The sequence below is a fragment of the Tribolium castaneum genome, chromosome 3, assembly GCF_031307605.1.
Source record: "Tribolium castaneum strain GA2 chromosome 3, icTriCast1.1, whole genome shotgun sequence".
In the NCBI taxonomy this organism is placed as follows: Eukaryota; Metazoa; Arthropoda; class Insecta; order Coleoptera; family Tenebrionidae; genus Tribolium; species Tribolium castaneum.
In genome coordinates this window covers 17,208,714-17,224,047 of record NC_087396.1, presented here as the reverse complement: position 1 = coordinate 17,224,047, position 15,334 = coordinate 17,208,714, and the positions used below count along the sequence as shown (strand labels likewise).

Below are 15,334 nucleotides of genomic sequence, written 5' to 3'. Positions count from 1 at the left end.
TTATCCATGTGAAAAAGAAACTGTAAAAGATTCGGTAAAAATAATTATTTTTAGCAAAATTCAAATTGTACTGATTTATTGATTCAACCCTTAGGTGTTTAGTAAAATTTTCACAGATAAAGGTTTCTTAACAAAATGTTCATCTGTGTTATTAGATTTTTTTAATTATCAAAAAAATTAAATAGCAACGGAACCTGCATTATTGCGTATGTCGTATACTCGGTAATAAATTGTTTACAGTCTACAATTCTAGAAGTATCAAAGTTTTAAAACTACAAACCACGAGTGATAAATTTAGCCCTAGGTCAGATTAAAATTAATAATTCATGTTTAATTACTGTCTCAAGAAAGTTTTACGTCTAAAACTAGCTATAAGTGCGTGGGTAAAAACGTGTGGAAAAATAAAATTTTTGTGAACGAAAACTAAATAAAAAATGAAATTACCTATGAAAAGCCGCAGTGCAGAGGACTCTATTGAATTTATTTTTATTTAATTTGGCGAGTTAAAATGGTCTGCAATATTTAATCTGCTTCATATCATATTTAAATTGGCAGGAAAATTAGCGTTAATTAGTGGTAAAATATATTTTGAATAAAACATTGGAATGAAATTGATCCAGCGAATAACGACAAAAGTTCTGTCTAAACAAGAGGGATTATAATTCCCTGGGACACAATAAAAGTTAGAGTCATCAGCAATGTTTATGTAAGTAATTTCGGGCTGTAAGCGGATTTATACGAATCAACTAGAGACCACATAATTCGGAAAAAATGCGAGAGTATAACTTACAAAATCGATAAAACTCACCCTTGTTTGTTTAGCAGGTTTGTAGTTATAAGATTAATTAAAACTGTGTCGTAATTTAAAAACAAAAGGATCGAGTTTAATAAAGTGTAAAGCTGAATTTACAAAACACTCCCCATCTGCAGCTCGAACAGAAGTTTTCAAATAATAAATTCTCTGCAGCTCTCCGATATTCTTTAGCGATAGTTCAATAGAATTCACTAAGTCCTTTGTATCTCTTGATTTTAACCGTACTTCTCTTCTAAAAGCATTATTTATGTTCCACAAGACTTCTAAATTGAAAGTTATTGTTATTACGTCTTGAAATGAAGCTCGGAATTAAATCACTGAAAAAACTTAATAATGAAATAAACCCACATCGAGACAACAGTACTCGAAAAAATTATTTCGCAAGTGTGATTTACATTTTTCCCTAGCGCTGCAAAATCGAGGAAATTTAATATTTATAAGTCAGGATCGAATTGATTAGGGGATTATCGGCTATAAAATTTTATAGCCGGCTGTTAAATGCATTTATAATTCTCTCCAATTATGAGATTGCAGCGCATCTCTCGATAAATTGTGATTAAAAAATTTTGTTTCATACGTGTGTTCAAAGCAAACCCTTGAATGCGGTCCGTTGTTCAGAGATATTGCTGTACAAATCCAGTAACATGTCACTGTAATGAATATTTATCTCGTGTTAGGATCATTGACTGTGATTTTGCACGGGAATTTATTCCATCCGACTGAAAATTCGCGAGAGTGGGGCAAAAGTGGGGGCACCCTTGACGAGTATAATTAGGGCGACCGGTTCTTAGAATGCCAGTTCGGTCTTCTGCGGTCCGGAGAGAAATAATTAAAAGCTTCTCTCTGGCTGTATTTTATTTTCCTCCGCAGTTGCGTGTAAAATTTCAATCAAGCGAATGTGTTTCTCTCGATCGCGCCCTATTACCGCTCGATTAATAAGCGAGATAACTGCGTGAAAAAGCTATAAAGAGCTTATTAAGGTGTGCAATAGTCCGGGAGCTCGACAGCAAACATTGCAGCTTTGACTCGATTAAATTCCATACTTGTCTGGTCTGAGTCGGGCTTTTGTTTCGTATTTCGCGGTCACGTACTGGTTTCTTTCTACAAAGTCAGACCAGTAAATTGTCCGTGTCATCCGACTAATTGGAATTGATTAGAGGCACTCGGCTTGGATACAGGAAGACTCATCGTAAACACGAATCAGCCCAATAAAAAATACAACATACCAATTAGGAACACGACAGGGTGGAAACAACAAACTCTTATTGCAAAATAAAAACAAAAGGATTGGACGCCATTTGAAAAGAATCGTTCCGGTGGATGTAAAAGACCGGAATTGTTCGCTGTGTCGATTGCAATTCGAGCAAGGTTTTGGTTTGAATGTGGCCAGTATAGTCTGACGCTGATTGTGTTTTGGATAATTAATTTGATGGTCTTTTCGACTTTAACTGATTCAAAGTGGTGAACTTGGATAGTTTTTATGAATTAAAATATTTAATAGAAAACGTAAATTCTGTTTATCTCAAGCGTTTTATTTATTTGAGATATTTGAAACAAACAGTTCAATAAAAGGCCGTTTTGTTTTATCTCCAGCAAAAGTCAATAACTACAAATGAAAAACTAATCACTTATCTCACGTTCAGCGGAATAAATCACCGAAACGGTGACTTTTGGCAGTTTGAATGGGTTAATTTCGTTGTGTACGTATCAGTTCGCGCCAAAACGGTTTTAATTCGCCGTTCTGTATATATCGCATGTTATGAACGCGAATCGAAAAGCTCGATACGAAAACTTCGAATAATAAAACTGGAAATCTTAAACTTGAATTAGAGTGTCACCGGCAGTCGAAGAAATAGAAAATTCTGTTCAGATAAGAGACTAAAGTTTGAAAAACGACCGAGGTCAGAAATGTATGTGAATGCTTAATATGCAAAAGATTGTTTCGCTAGCAGTCGTCTGAGAATATTAAATTCTGGAACCTGATAAAGTCTACAGAATGTAAGGAACTGATACAATGACGACTGAACTGAGAGCCAAACGCGGAAAAAATACCAACTTAAAACAAATAAAGAATGTTAAGATTGCCAGGAACTTCCTTATCGAATTGCAACACATATTTTGGGCGAGTTTTCCCAAACACGATAAATCATTTATTTTGCTCCACATAACATTACCATATTCTAGATGAATGCAAAAACTAAACTTTCAACATCCACATAGTTGCAGCTTTATATGGTTGAAAACTGATTGCATTTTATTTCGTATAGGAATTTTATGCAAGAATGTTAATAAAATTCAAGGGTCGGCTCAAAAATAGAATATTGTTTGAAAATTTCGAAATTAATAAAACGCATTGCATTATACATAGTGTCGGTTATCATTATTTTTTAGCCGGAATAAAATGCCACGAACACTGAGATATCAAGCTAAAGAGCTTAACACTCTTAACAGTCTATCCCTTGACGGGTTTTTCCTAATTCTATTATCACAGATATCACTCATCCTATCGCTTTAACAGGACTAAAGTTACTAGAGCGAGCTCAACTTTCATAATTATTTTAGTAAAGTTTGAATTTTATGTTGAAAATATAATAAGTGACACAATTTTACAAAAGTTCCTTGGTAATCCCGTAAATCTTTTTGTCTTCAAACATATTAGTCTAAGGAAATTAGCCCCGACTTTAAATTAATTATCGTAACAGATAAATTTAAAATTGAGAGATTGAGTTTTCTCGAAAGTTTGATGAGATATTTCGCATCAAGGGGCAAATAACGGCGCGTCAGAGGAACTGCTTTTAAATAATTTTGATTAGCTTTACAACAAGCGGTCCGCCGTAATGATTTTAATCAATTTTCCTTTCCATCATGTAATAAACAGAAATGAAATGGATACTTTCATCTTCTAATTTCCACCAAAGATGAATTGTTTATCACGCCGGAAATTTAATATCGTGAAAAAAACTGCGCCAAGATAAACAACGATATTAGGCCTCGGAGGTGACAGAAATTAGCCGGAATTAATAATTTTCAATGTAGACACTTCGCCGTGCCCCAACCCATTCATTATTCAAATTAGAGCATAACAAGGCATGCTGTAATGTGTAATCATCATTCTTGACCCTGCGTTTAAAATTTAGGTAACACAAAGTCTCCACCTACCGGAAAGGAAATTGATTAAAACTATTACACAATTAATTATACTTCAAAGCTTTCCCAAAAAGGGTCATTAATCAATTTTCTCGACCAACAGTTTGCTGGGCCCAAAATAATCGTTTATTTAATTAATCTCACTGGAATCCAAACTAAACGCCTATTTATCGAGAAAAATCTAACAGCCAAAACGGCGAGAACTCCAACAAGTAACATTAGAGCCGGTGCTGAAACCGCCTGGCAGCCCTGGAAAATTATGTTTGCAGATCATAATGGTTAGTTTGACACGAGCTAAAATTGGGCAATCTTTTGGAAAGAAAAGAATTCTAATAAAAGAGGAGTTGCATTCAGTCCAGTGATTCGAACATGCCGTCTACCGCTTCCGGAAAGGGATTATGGCGAAATGAAAGCGGAAAGAGTTACTTTTGTGCAAGAAAAGTATAAATAATTTCAATAGCATAAATCCAACTTTATACGTGTTGGATGAATTAATTAAGGTGGTTTGGTTTTGTCGATTATTTATCCTCGTTTTGATTAAAACTTGTCCTTTTGCACATTTAGTTCTGTGTTCTCACCCTTTCCCAATTTCTCACCTGCTCTACTCCGACTACCCATTTAATTCGAAATTGCTGACCGCAGCAACGGGATTAGCTCTTACCTTGTAAAGTGGCTCATGTGTATCTCCCAGAGTGGATTTCGACAGTTAGATAATCGAAGAAGTGCAAGAACAAGAACTTTGGACTGAAAGTAGCGCGTTTGCTAATCTAGTCATCTCATTTGTATTCTTGTCGTTTTGTTTTAGTGTGATGTGTTCTACACGGAGGGGTGTACGAACTCCTTCTGTACGCCATTACGATTCAGTTTGGCGATTGTTTCTGCCATTCACCCTCCTCTAATATGGAACTAATGGCCACTGCTTTGCCGATTTCTCTTCGAGGATAAGCGAAATTGTTTCTTTTAGGGGATGTTGATGGCGCGCTAGTGTAAACATCGTCGTCGGCTTGTTATTAGAGCAGTTTTTAAGGGAGATGCGAGGCTCAAAATTGATATTTGCCTGCGGGTTTTTTGAACCGCAGGTTTGTTGGGTAGTGGCTTCACCTCTAGCCAGGCTATTATTCTCTCATTATGCGCCGATTGGTGATAATTTTATCTCTTGATGATTTATCTAACTCCCTAGTTAATTATAATTTAGTACAACCCTACTATCGTTGTCAAAATCAGCAGTTAGGCTCTTATTTACGTATCTCCGCTTTAAAGCACAATGCCACTAAGCAAATTAATCTTACTTAAATCAAATAATTTAAATTTATGACCATCGACTCTACACCTTCTTATCTAATAATGTCAGCGCGACGTTTCGAGACTCATAATTGATGTTATTTTCGTCCGAATCAGATGCTACCACTCCGGATAATCCATGAAGAATGTGACTTGTCGATACGGTTATGATAATTACTTGAAATAAATCATTTGGTCGTTCAGTCTTGAGAAAAACACGACAATTAAACGTAGACCTGGAAATATATGAGACGAAAAGTCCGATTTTGTATTCTGTATCGCCTGATTTTGGCCGTCTCATAAATCAGGTGTAATAGAAAGAAGAGCGGTCAGTTCAGAAGGTCTGAGATGCATTCCACTATCTAGTTATCGCTATATTATGCATCTAACTGGTTGGGGTACTTGGATACATATGAGTCTCCTCATTAATTCCATCGTGATCCCTCCGCCTATTATCCCTAATTCCTCACCACACTCATAAATAGCTACTTTAATTGGAAGCTGAGTTAAGCAAATTGGACTGTCATTATCCATAACAGACCGCAAGGTAAACAATTCATATCAGACGTCCCAAATCCGATAAAGCAACTCGATCCCAGCTCCCGAATTGATAATCCTGAAAGCTTTTGGCCTTGGAAGTCAACACTTCCTGATCCAAGAAATGAAGAATATTTACGACGGGATGGATTTCAGACGAGTCGTCATATATTCAAAGTAATTTAACCCTTGCTGTCTGTGTAAGAATTGTTAAAAAGTAATAAAAGCCTCCGATACACAATACAAAATAAATTTAGAAAATCCTGATAAAATCTTATCTCGTATATAAAAGACAACAGATCCCTCGAAAATAAAATGCGGAATCAGAGATTCCGGGAGCGTTTTTGTTGGAGAGCCGACCACCTGTGTTCATTTAATAGGCATAAAATAATTTGGCCCCTCAGTCGGCACTTAACATTCAGAGTGATTAAGACACCAGGAACATGTAAGATTTCGGAGATGATTCAAGGATAATTCCGATAAGATAACATCTAGATTTAACCCTTATAGTGGCTGGCTCTTGATTAGGTCTAGATAAGAACGAGGTTTACGTGTTTGGAATAGATGGCCGAGTTACCGGTTTTATTGCAAGGCCCAGACTCCTTCATTCATTTCAACAAGGACCGAATTTGTTATAGCATACGCCGTAAAAAAACGCTATAAAATTTAAAGCTATCCCACAGAATTAACGGAATTAGGACGAGGGGAAGACATTTACGTGCGTACACGTCGGAATGGCTTGCAAACAAACAATTTACTTTGTCTTTAATATTGTCGAGGTTTATCGCATTCATAAAATAGCGCCACCAGACTATTTCTAGACCAGGTTCGCTTTGCTGTAATGTGGAGGTGTTTTTATTGAGTAATGCGTGTAGAGTTGTTTATTCTCGCCTGGAGTTATAATTAATGAACATTGTTTTACAGGTAAGCCATAAAAGCTGGGGGCTCATGCCTCGAATGCTTTGCTCGATTAGTTACAACAACCACGGTCCAGACTGCTGCCTTTGAGTTATTATACCCAGAAACTAGCAGAATTCGTTCCGTAATATTACCTATGTCGCATTTAAAGTCAAGAATTAATATTTTAGAAGATTAAAACAGTGACCACGAAAAGAAATGCTTAATTAAAATTTTCTATTTTTTTTATATAAGTAAGAATCTTCTCTTACTTCCGACAACTCGATGATGTGTGAAAATTTGTTACAAAAGTTGGACATTATTATTAATAACGTGGTCATAATGAGATGGTTGAAACATTTATTAGCTTTCTGCTTGTAAAACACGCATTGCCTTTAATTTTACGGCACCTCGCGTCAGGGTAATTTACGTCAACGAGCTAGGAAGCCGTAAATTACAAAAATATGTTTGACTACGTTTTTTATTAGTGTCATATTGCCCCGTGTGTCGGGCGGTGAAGTTGAGTGAAATCGGTGCTATTTATAAGAAACTATTTTTAATTCAGTTTGGAGTCGAAAAGTTCAAAGCTGTTAATACCTTGAAGGAAGTTCGACCCTCATATATCCGCGCCAGAGGGTCAGGTGTGTTTTATATCTTTATTGTTATCGACAGAAGATAAAGTGGTACAAATTGGGCCGAGAGACAGTCGAGTGAATCAAGCCTTTTAAATAATTTCGAATATTCGCTTTTTTAAATGGGATAATTAGATATTTCGAGGAAGGGTCATACAATTAGATCTTTAATAGGAAAATAGCTGTTGTCGAGCATGGAGTTGAAAAGTTTTATTAAAGCATTACTCTTCATTAAACATAATTAAAAAATAATTGTTTTTAATCAGCGAATTGGGCAACTATGTCTTACATAATTTATATCGCCACTGCGAGACCTGTGATTTACTTAATAGCTTCGCAAACAAATTTTAATACTTTTTTGTAATTAAATGGGACTTTCGTTAATTGGATTTCCCAAGACAAAGCTTTTTCTTTTTCCAACAAGCTCGTTAGAATTAATCTTTGTTTTCTTTTATATAAGCGCTTCACCGAATCTTGGAAAAGATCAATCAGGCTTTATGTAAGGTGGAGTTTCACACGACTTAACCCGAAATTATTTATTAAAATCCTACACTGCGGAAATATCAGAAAATAGAGTTTTGGACGTGACAATGTGTCCCAAAGAAGCGTTCGATACCAAGACATCTCGCTATTTTCTCGCCGTTCTTGCGCATATTAAGGGAGCAATTTTTGCACTTTCCCATCAAAAATTTATAGGACGTTGCGCCCTCATTTAAGCGCTCATCGTTAGGCTCGGCGATATAAGAAACTGCGCTGACAAATAAAAAATGTGTAAAATTTAACACTCTGCCGTCTTTTTTATTCATGATGCGTCGCCGCACTCATAACAATATACACTGGGAATGCTCTTGATATCCCCACACATACACCAGCTTTCATTATTTTTCAGCTTTTTTCAACTCGCTGAATTTTTCAGCTGTTAAGTCTTTATGCATACCTAATTATTAGAAGCTCTCATTTGATGTAATTCTGGACGTACTAATTCACTTCGCGCTTATTAGAAAGGTGCCAGAGGAGGCAGCACTGATGAATTAAATCAGGTTGTTCACACAAATGAAAGCTAAGCAGTTTTAAATGAATCCTGCACTAAATTAAGATCTACAAACTGAAGCTGGTGAAAATTGTAACCGAAACCAGACTATCTAACAAATTAATTAAAAGTTGAACTCTGTTTTAAGTTTACCTACTACTTTCTAAATTTTATAATTGCTTAAATATGGTAGCTCTACAGCTCACAACATACCTATCCAAAGGTATAATTTAAAATTGTTTTTTCCAAAAAACATTCGTCAACATACATAAACTCCAAAATAAATATTTACAGAGTAAATTTGTTCTTCAAATTTTATTATATGTTATTTTAGCAGTCTTTGTTGTTATTCCACTGCGCTTACATTTGCGGGTTATATAAACTTTAGTGCATTAAAGCTATTAATTACAAATTTGAAATGCATGTGTTGTATTTATTTTAACATGAGTGAGCACATTTGTGTAATTTTGTCTACACTGTATTACCCTCTGTTTATAATGTGATTACAAGTTTAATTTGTTTTTACACTTACGAGATATTTTTAAAGCGGTGCAGATATTCAATCCAATATTTTTATTGCATATTTATTTTAAAAGTAAACAAATTATCTATCGTTGAAACCTTCTCCGATACCACAACTCTGACAATGTCACAACAAGATCGCAAACTGGTACCAAACTTTGTGATTTATGTATCTCCAACATTTCCAACGTCGATATTTTAAAATTGCAATCTGGAGTTGTGGAATGTTCCGACTTCCAGCAAAAAGCCTCTCCATGAGAGGTCCCTATGAGGCGTGGCTTCTTGTTGTTTCACCGATTTCAAACTAAAGCACATAAATCGTGTCTTTTAGTCCTCCGGGAAGCGCGTCACGATTGGTCCATTTTTTGCGACTTTTTAACGAAAGAAGAACGAAAACGTTTAATTGCAAACTTCTGATCTAATTTATATGAGAACGCTGTTAAGGGGCCATAAAGGAGATAAAATCTCTAAAAAGTTGGGATTTACATCTGTAAGGCATTTAGAAGCTTCTTGTGTAAATGCATTCCTTAAATTAAGTGCAGCAATAGCGGGAAGTATGTCAAGTGGCGTCTTGAAACCTGGTAATGGAGCAGACGATTGATTATTCGATAAGTGAGGGTGGTTGGGGCGAATGCGGCCGTATTTCAAATAAAAACAATGCACCTAAATCCAGATATTGGTGGATAATTTGATTGGGGATACTTGGATGGGTTTGGTAGGTTTTCATCTGCCTGTGTCTCCGTGGTTGCGGCAAATTTCATCTACAATTTAAAAATCCAGCGTCCATATTTCAAAGCTGCCACACTAAAATCTTCATATATTTAGATTATCTTAAGTAATCTCTTTGTTAGAAGCAGCAGGCATTGTTAAGGCAACCACATTCCCGTCAAAGATTTTATTGAATATCATGTGGCTCTCTATTGTGAGCGATCTAAATATCTGTTTACGTCCTTTGTTAATCTACCACTAAATTAGTTTCGAGTTTTACACCGTCAGATTCCAGACACAATACACCCCATGATTCGTTTATTCGAGAACAGAACGATAATGTCATACTTCGGTCATTTATCACAACTCCTTTATTTTCTATCGTCTGTACGATAATAATTATTGTTGTAATGTGGTCGATTAAAAAATTAAGAGCACGTTTTATTGAATGATTGACAAATATATTAAAGTTTGGCGATGATGTCGGTTCCGGGAATTATCGTGTGTCACTTTTGTCACATCCAGAGTTGTACATTTGATAAATTAATGGCCGGCCTAGTACGGCCTTTGAATTTATATAACGAGGGCGGTCGATGCACAGTTGCGTTTTAGTTCAAATTACTTCTTTTAATGCCGGGTTATTAACTAATTTGCGCTGAATGAAAATAGAAAGTGTAAAATGCAACGTGGACTCAATTCGAGATAACTTGAGCTTAAATAATCTAATTTGAGTCGATGTGTGTGTAAGCCTCCTCATATTTTTATTACATTTTCGCGTTACATGTTTTTCGTTACAAAAAATGTCCTTAAGTTTGTCAAATAAAAATATAAACGCATTTTTGTTATCTAAAACTACGTCCACAGCTTTCAGCACGTTTCAAAATAAAGAAATTTGTACTCAAGTAATTTTACTTAAAATAAATACAGTAGAAACCTGATATAACGACATGACTGCGACCTCAAACTTAGAATGCTACCTGTAACCGATAGTTGTTAATTCTAAGGTAAAACGCAGAAAATTATAAAATCATACATGTTTTTATCGATTAGACGTGTCAGTGTTTTTGTTTTCCATTTACAAAAGCTGTTATTTTTAAATTTAAAACTACAAAAGCAGATTTTTGTGTGCAACAAACAACGTACAAAACTGTGGACTGATTGACTTCCAGTTCCCAATTTGTAAACATGTATAGAACCCTTGAATGTCTATGATGATGTTAAAAATAAAATGGACCAGTCACCACGAGCGGCTTCGACACTTAAGTTTTCAAGTGGTCATTCTGGGAATAAATGCCACATTGATTTTGGTAGAGAGAATAGGTGAATCAAGATTTCAAATTAATGTAAATTATTAGTTGCGTGTTGCCTAATGCTAACTAATGATTTCAAAATTTGTACAAACAGTGTCAAAAGTCCTGTTTAGATTTAATTTAATGCAACCTCCTGCTATCCGGTGTAATATATGTAGCTGCATAAAATTATCTCGAGGAAAAATATGACGTTGAATCATGCGATAATGCAGCAAACGTGCTAAGTTTACTTGTGTAATTTTTTAAAGTTTAATTTAAACCTAATGTTGACTTAATTTAATAAGTCCGCGAAGTTTGGGTAGTTTAAGGCACTATTAAAACTTTCCAATCTTCTAATATAGAAATTTTATGTAAAGTCAGCCGGCAAGTTTTGATTTTATTGTTAATGTAGACATTTATAAGCAGTTCTCAAGAGGCAGCCACACATGAAATGTAACAGAGATACCCATCTGGCATTCTCAATTTTTATGATTAAACATAAAAATAACTCAGAGAATTTGTCCATAAAAGTACAATAAATTTCCGATAGCATCGCATACAGATTGAAATAATTTAAAGGGTTAGCTGGACGGAGTAATATGTGTGAAATGGCCGTGTCGTTTTAATAACTCACGGTTTCTTGTTGCTCTCGGCTAAAATGGATTTAAAGGTGACTTGGGATCTCTTGTTTACCGTGCGTGTAAAAGGAACCCAAAGCTCCAAATGAAATGAAATTGCCAAGAAAGTGTTAACTCGCAATAGGCTTCGTCGCCCCTAATAAACCAGCAATTCTTCAACAATTACTCGGCTGAATTATCGACAATGAAATGGCCGTCGAGCACTTAAACGAAGGACTTAATTACTATTATAGCAAAGTGACAGACGAATTTACTAGCAGTAAAAACGGGCCCTCTATGTGGCCCACGAACTAAAATTAAAACCATTCTCAGCACTTTATTTATACGGATTTACCTTGGTGTTGATATATTTTTAATTTGGGTGTTAATACTAAAATGCTGAAAAGTCGCTTTAATGCGCCTTAATGTGGCCCTAAAAACGTTTAAAACGGGGATCTACGAGCTTTTATGCTTTAAGTATGTTTCACAAACAACGTCTTAATTTAAGATTTTCCTCATCTGAAGGCTTGAAACAAAAAGACTACCTAGAAGTGCGAAGTAATAGAGCTTGATGATCAAAGAACTTTTACCAACTTGTCTCGTCTTTAATTACTTTGTTGCAACAAAAAACCTATTGAGGATGAGTTACATCAGACGGTGAAAGCAACACAGCGACAACTTTAATTTGTACCTCTAATACTGATCAAACCCAAAACTCGTTTTTTTATTATTTTCAAAACAAATTTGTTTTGACTACAAACTAAACACCGTATTTATCGCTTTTACACGGGGATTAAGTTCATGGTACTAAATTAAAAATTTGTCAGTACCTACTTGGGTTGGGAGAAACGGTGTCGCAGTGTAGAGGGGTCTTATTTCGAGGGGAACAAGGCAAGAATAACTAATGGAATTTTATTGGCTTGATGGTGATGATGGCATTTCATGGGTCCTTTGTCGAAGACGATATGATGGATGATAACTAGATCAAGTAGGTTGCATATTGATTTACATGATAATAGTGCAGATGGAGTGGAGTTGCAGTAGAATGATATTAGTCAATTTGATTTATAGCTCGCACTTCTCTGACAAATGTTGGTTTATCGAAGGAATTCGATTAAATTTATCTTCCCACTTAAATTATTTATTTTTCCTCGTAAACCTCACCGTGTAGAGGGATCTTCGCTGAGCCTATAATAACTCCCAGATTTACTCGTCAACCATTACTTTTTTTTTCACAGTTTATGAAAAAATGTTTAATATTTTCAATAAATTTGTTAAAAATGTTTATATTTTGCGTTAATATTAGCTGTTTCAAAACAATAAAAACGCCAACGTCGCATTTTACCAAATTATTTTTTTAATAAGGTTGATAAAATTGTTGAATAGTTAAACATAAAATAAAAATAGTTAAAATAATACTCTTTCTAATGAGAGCTCTAGAGATGCATTCTATTTTATCCTTCTGTATATGTATAATAAAATCAATTCATATGTGTGTGTGTATAAATTGCCATTACTTGGCTTATTATCTCCGAAATGAACTTTTATATTTCGGTGCTATCAGTAAATGAGGCATTTAGGTAGTCTCCTACCCGCTGCAATAGCAATAACAATAACAGCGCCAATACCAGCAACCAGTAAGTATAATGATTTTCTTTGGAAGTGCTTCGTAAATAGTTAGTTATAGCACTGAACTAGCAATGTTGATTTTTATCGACATTCTTCCCCGTTGCAATTGTGTTGTTCAGGCTTCATTATTACAATTTGTTTCGATATAGCTCTTCACGATTTCCCTCCCTCTACTCATAAATCACAATCGTGAAATAAAATCCCGAATTTCAGGTAGTCGAAATTAAAGTTTCATCAGATCTGTAAACAGCCGGGATTTAATAACCCGGCAATATCGTTAATTTGTCGGAATTCTTGCTTTCGGAATTCGTTCTGATTTATAAGGAAATACCGAATCGGTTACACCCCTCGACATAATTTCGTTGGACAATAACGAGTCCAGGAATGCCTGACACGGGCCTATGAAGGGTAGCGGCCAAGATGGCGGCGATAAACCACAAGCCGTGACGTAATAGAGTCGTTACCCAGAGAGCCCTGGCGGACCCATTCTCAGGGCCCGACTGCTTCAATTGCATTACAACTGGATTTTTATGGAACGCCACGCGGGAACAACACTTTAGGAACAAACTGACACACGCATACGTCTTTGTGGCTTTTTTTGACCCCATAATTTGAATAATAAAGGGCCGAAGGGGCGCTGAAAGTCGAAGTCAATTCAAAACGATTTTTTGTGGTTGCTGACCAAGGTTTTAACAATTTTATTGCAGGTAGAGCAAAGTATTTAGTCTTCATTAATATTTCAACTTTATCGACTGTATGGTGACGTCGCTGTTTAATTAACTCATCGAAAACGCCTGCAGCAGAGAAATTCCGTCTGTCATCTTGGATTATTTTCGCAATTACCGTAAAACAAAACATTACGAAATCAATTTAAAATAAAGTTGCCGTTTAATGGGCTATTTTCCTCTAAGTTTAATGAAATGTAAACAAAACAGACTCTAACAGCCTCCATCTAATTATCCAAATCGCCCATCTTTGACCATTTTAAGGAACATTCCCTTTTAAAATTATAATCTGACGGCCAAAATTCACAAAACTTGGTCTTTAAATTTAATAAAACGCCTTTTTGGAAGTGGATAGGTGTTCATTAAGCTCTCACCAGGTGGACTCGAGCTTATCACTTTTCACCGATCGACCCAATTAAAAACCGTCTAATTGGCCCTTGTTAATAAACATGAAGCGTTTGAATATCACAACATGTTATCACGGTAGTAATTGTTGTTGAGACATCGGTTTCAACACAAGATCGACCGATTACAGCGAGGGTTGAGGATTTTACGTGTGGTCTGGTAAAAGAATTTTTAATCGTCACGGTTTGATAACTTTGACACCTTGAACGAAATTCAGCTTTGAAGATGAAACGCAGCTAATACCATAACTAATCAAAAGACGCGGAGCTTCGAGGGTTTGAAATCTATAAAACGAATAAAATAACCAAATAATTTGGCTTTGGGTTTCCTATTTTTTGCTACAAAGTATAGCTCAAGTGGAATCAATGATAGAGTAAAGTTTTCAGTGGTGTTTGCATAACAAGAGGAAAGCCTATTCTTATAATACTCCCGAAATAGTGTTTTAAAGGAGATCTTTGATAGTTGAAATAATTCTAAGTCCTGATAAAACTAAAAGCTTGTCTTATCTTTACAGTTTTGCAAACGTTCAGAAAACATAAGGATTGATTTGTTATTTAAGTGCTATAGTTTTATCTTATTAATTTATAGCCGGAATGCAGTTTTATTACCTAATAAAATATTTAAACTTTCAACGAAAATAAAATAATACAGGATAAATTATTATTTTCATTTATACCTTTGTTGAAATTATTACTGTTAATTAAATTCTAATTGAAACAATGAGCACAATTATTTACTATTTTCGCGATTATTCATTATATTGATAAAAAAACGAAAAACTATTTTTATTATTTTGCAAGTTGCTCAATGTTTATTGTTTAGTTTTGCTAAAAGCCTTTTTTGGTATGATTTTAAACCATTATTGCATAGTGTACCGTTCCAAGTGAATTTGTTTTTATTTGAAATTTAAAGCTCCAATAAATAAAGCAAAACTTGTGCTTGATAAACAAATTTAAATTAATGTAAATACATTGGAATATTTCGTCTTTCTGTATACCAATAACTGTCTTGCAAGATTTAGTGCTCGAATTATTTAAAACGCTGCTTTATAAAATAGCATTACAAAAATTCCTTCTCGACAAGATACAATTTACTGCCGCT

General features: G+C 35.0%; 1 non-coding gene across 1 annotated transcript; it reads right to left on the bottom strand.

Moving 5' to 3' along the window:
• Positions 1–1,925: 1,925 nt before the first annotated feature.
• Mir6017 (microRNA mir-6017) lies at positions 1,926–2,080 on the bottom strand. Its single transcript, NR_129354.1, has one exon. It is a non-coding gene; the product is annotated as a microRNA mir-6017 (primary transcript).
• Between the last annotated feature and the right edge of the window lie 13,254 nt (positions 2,081–15,334).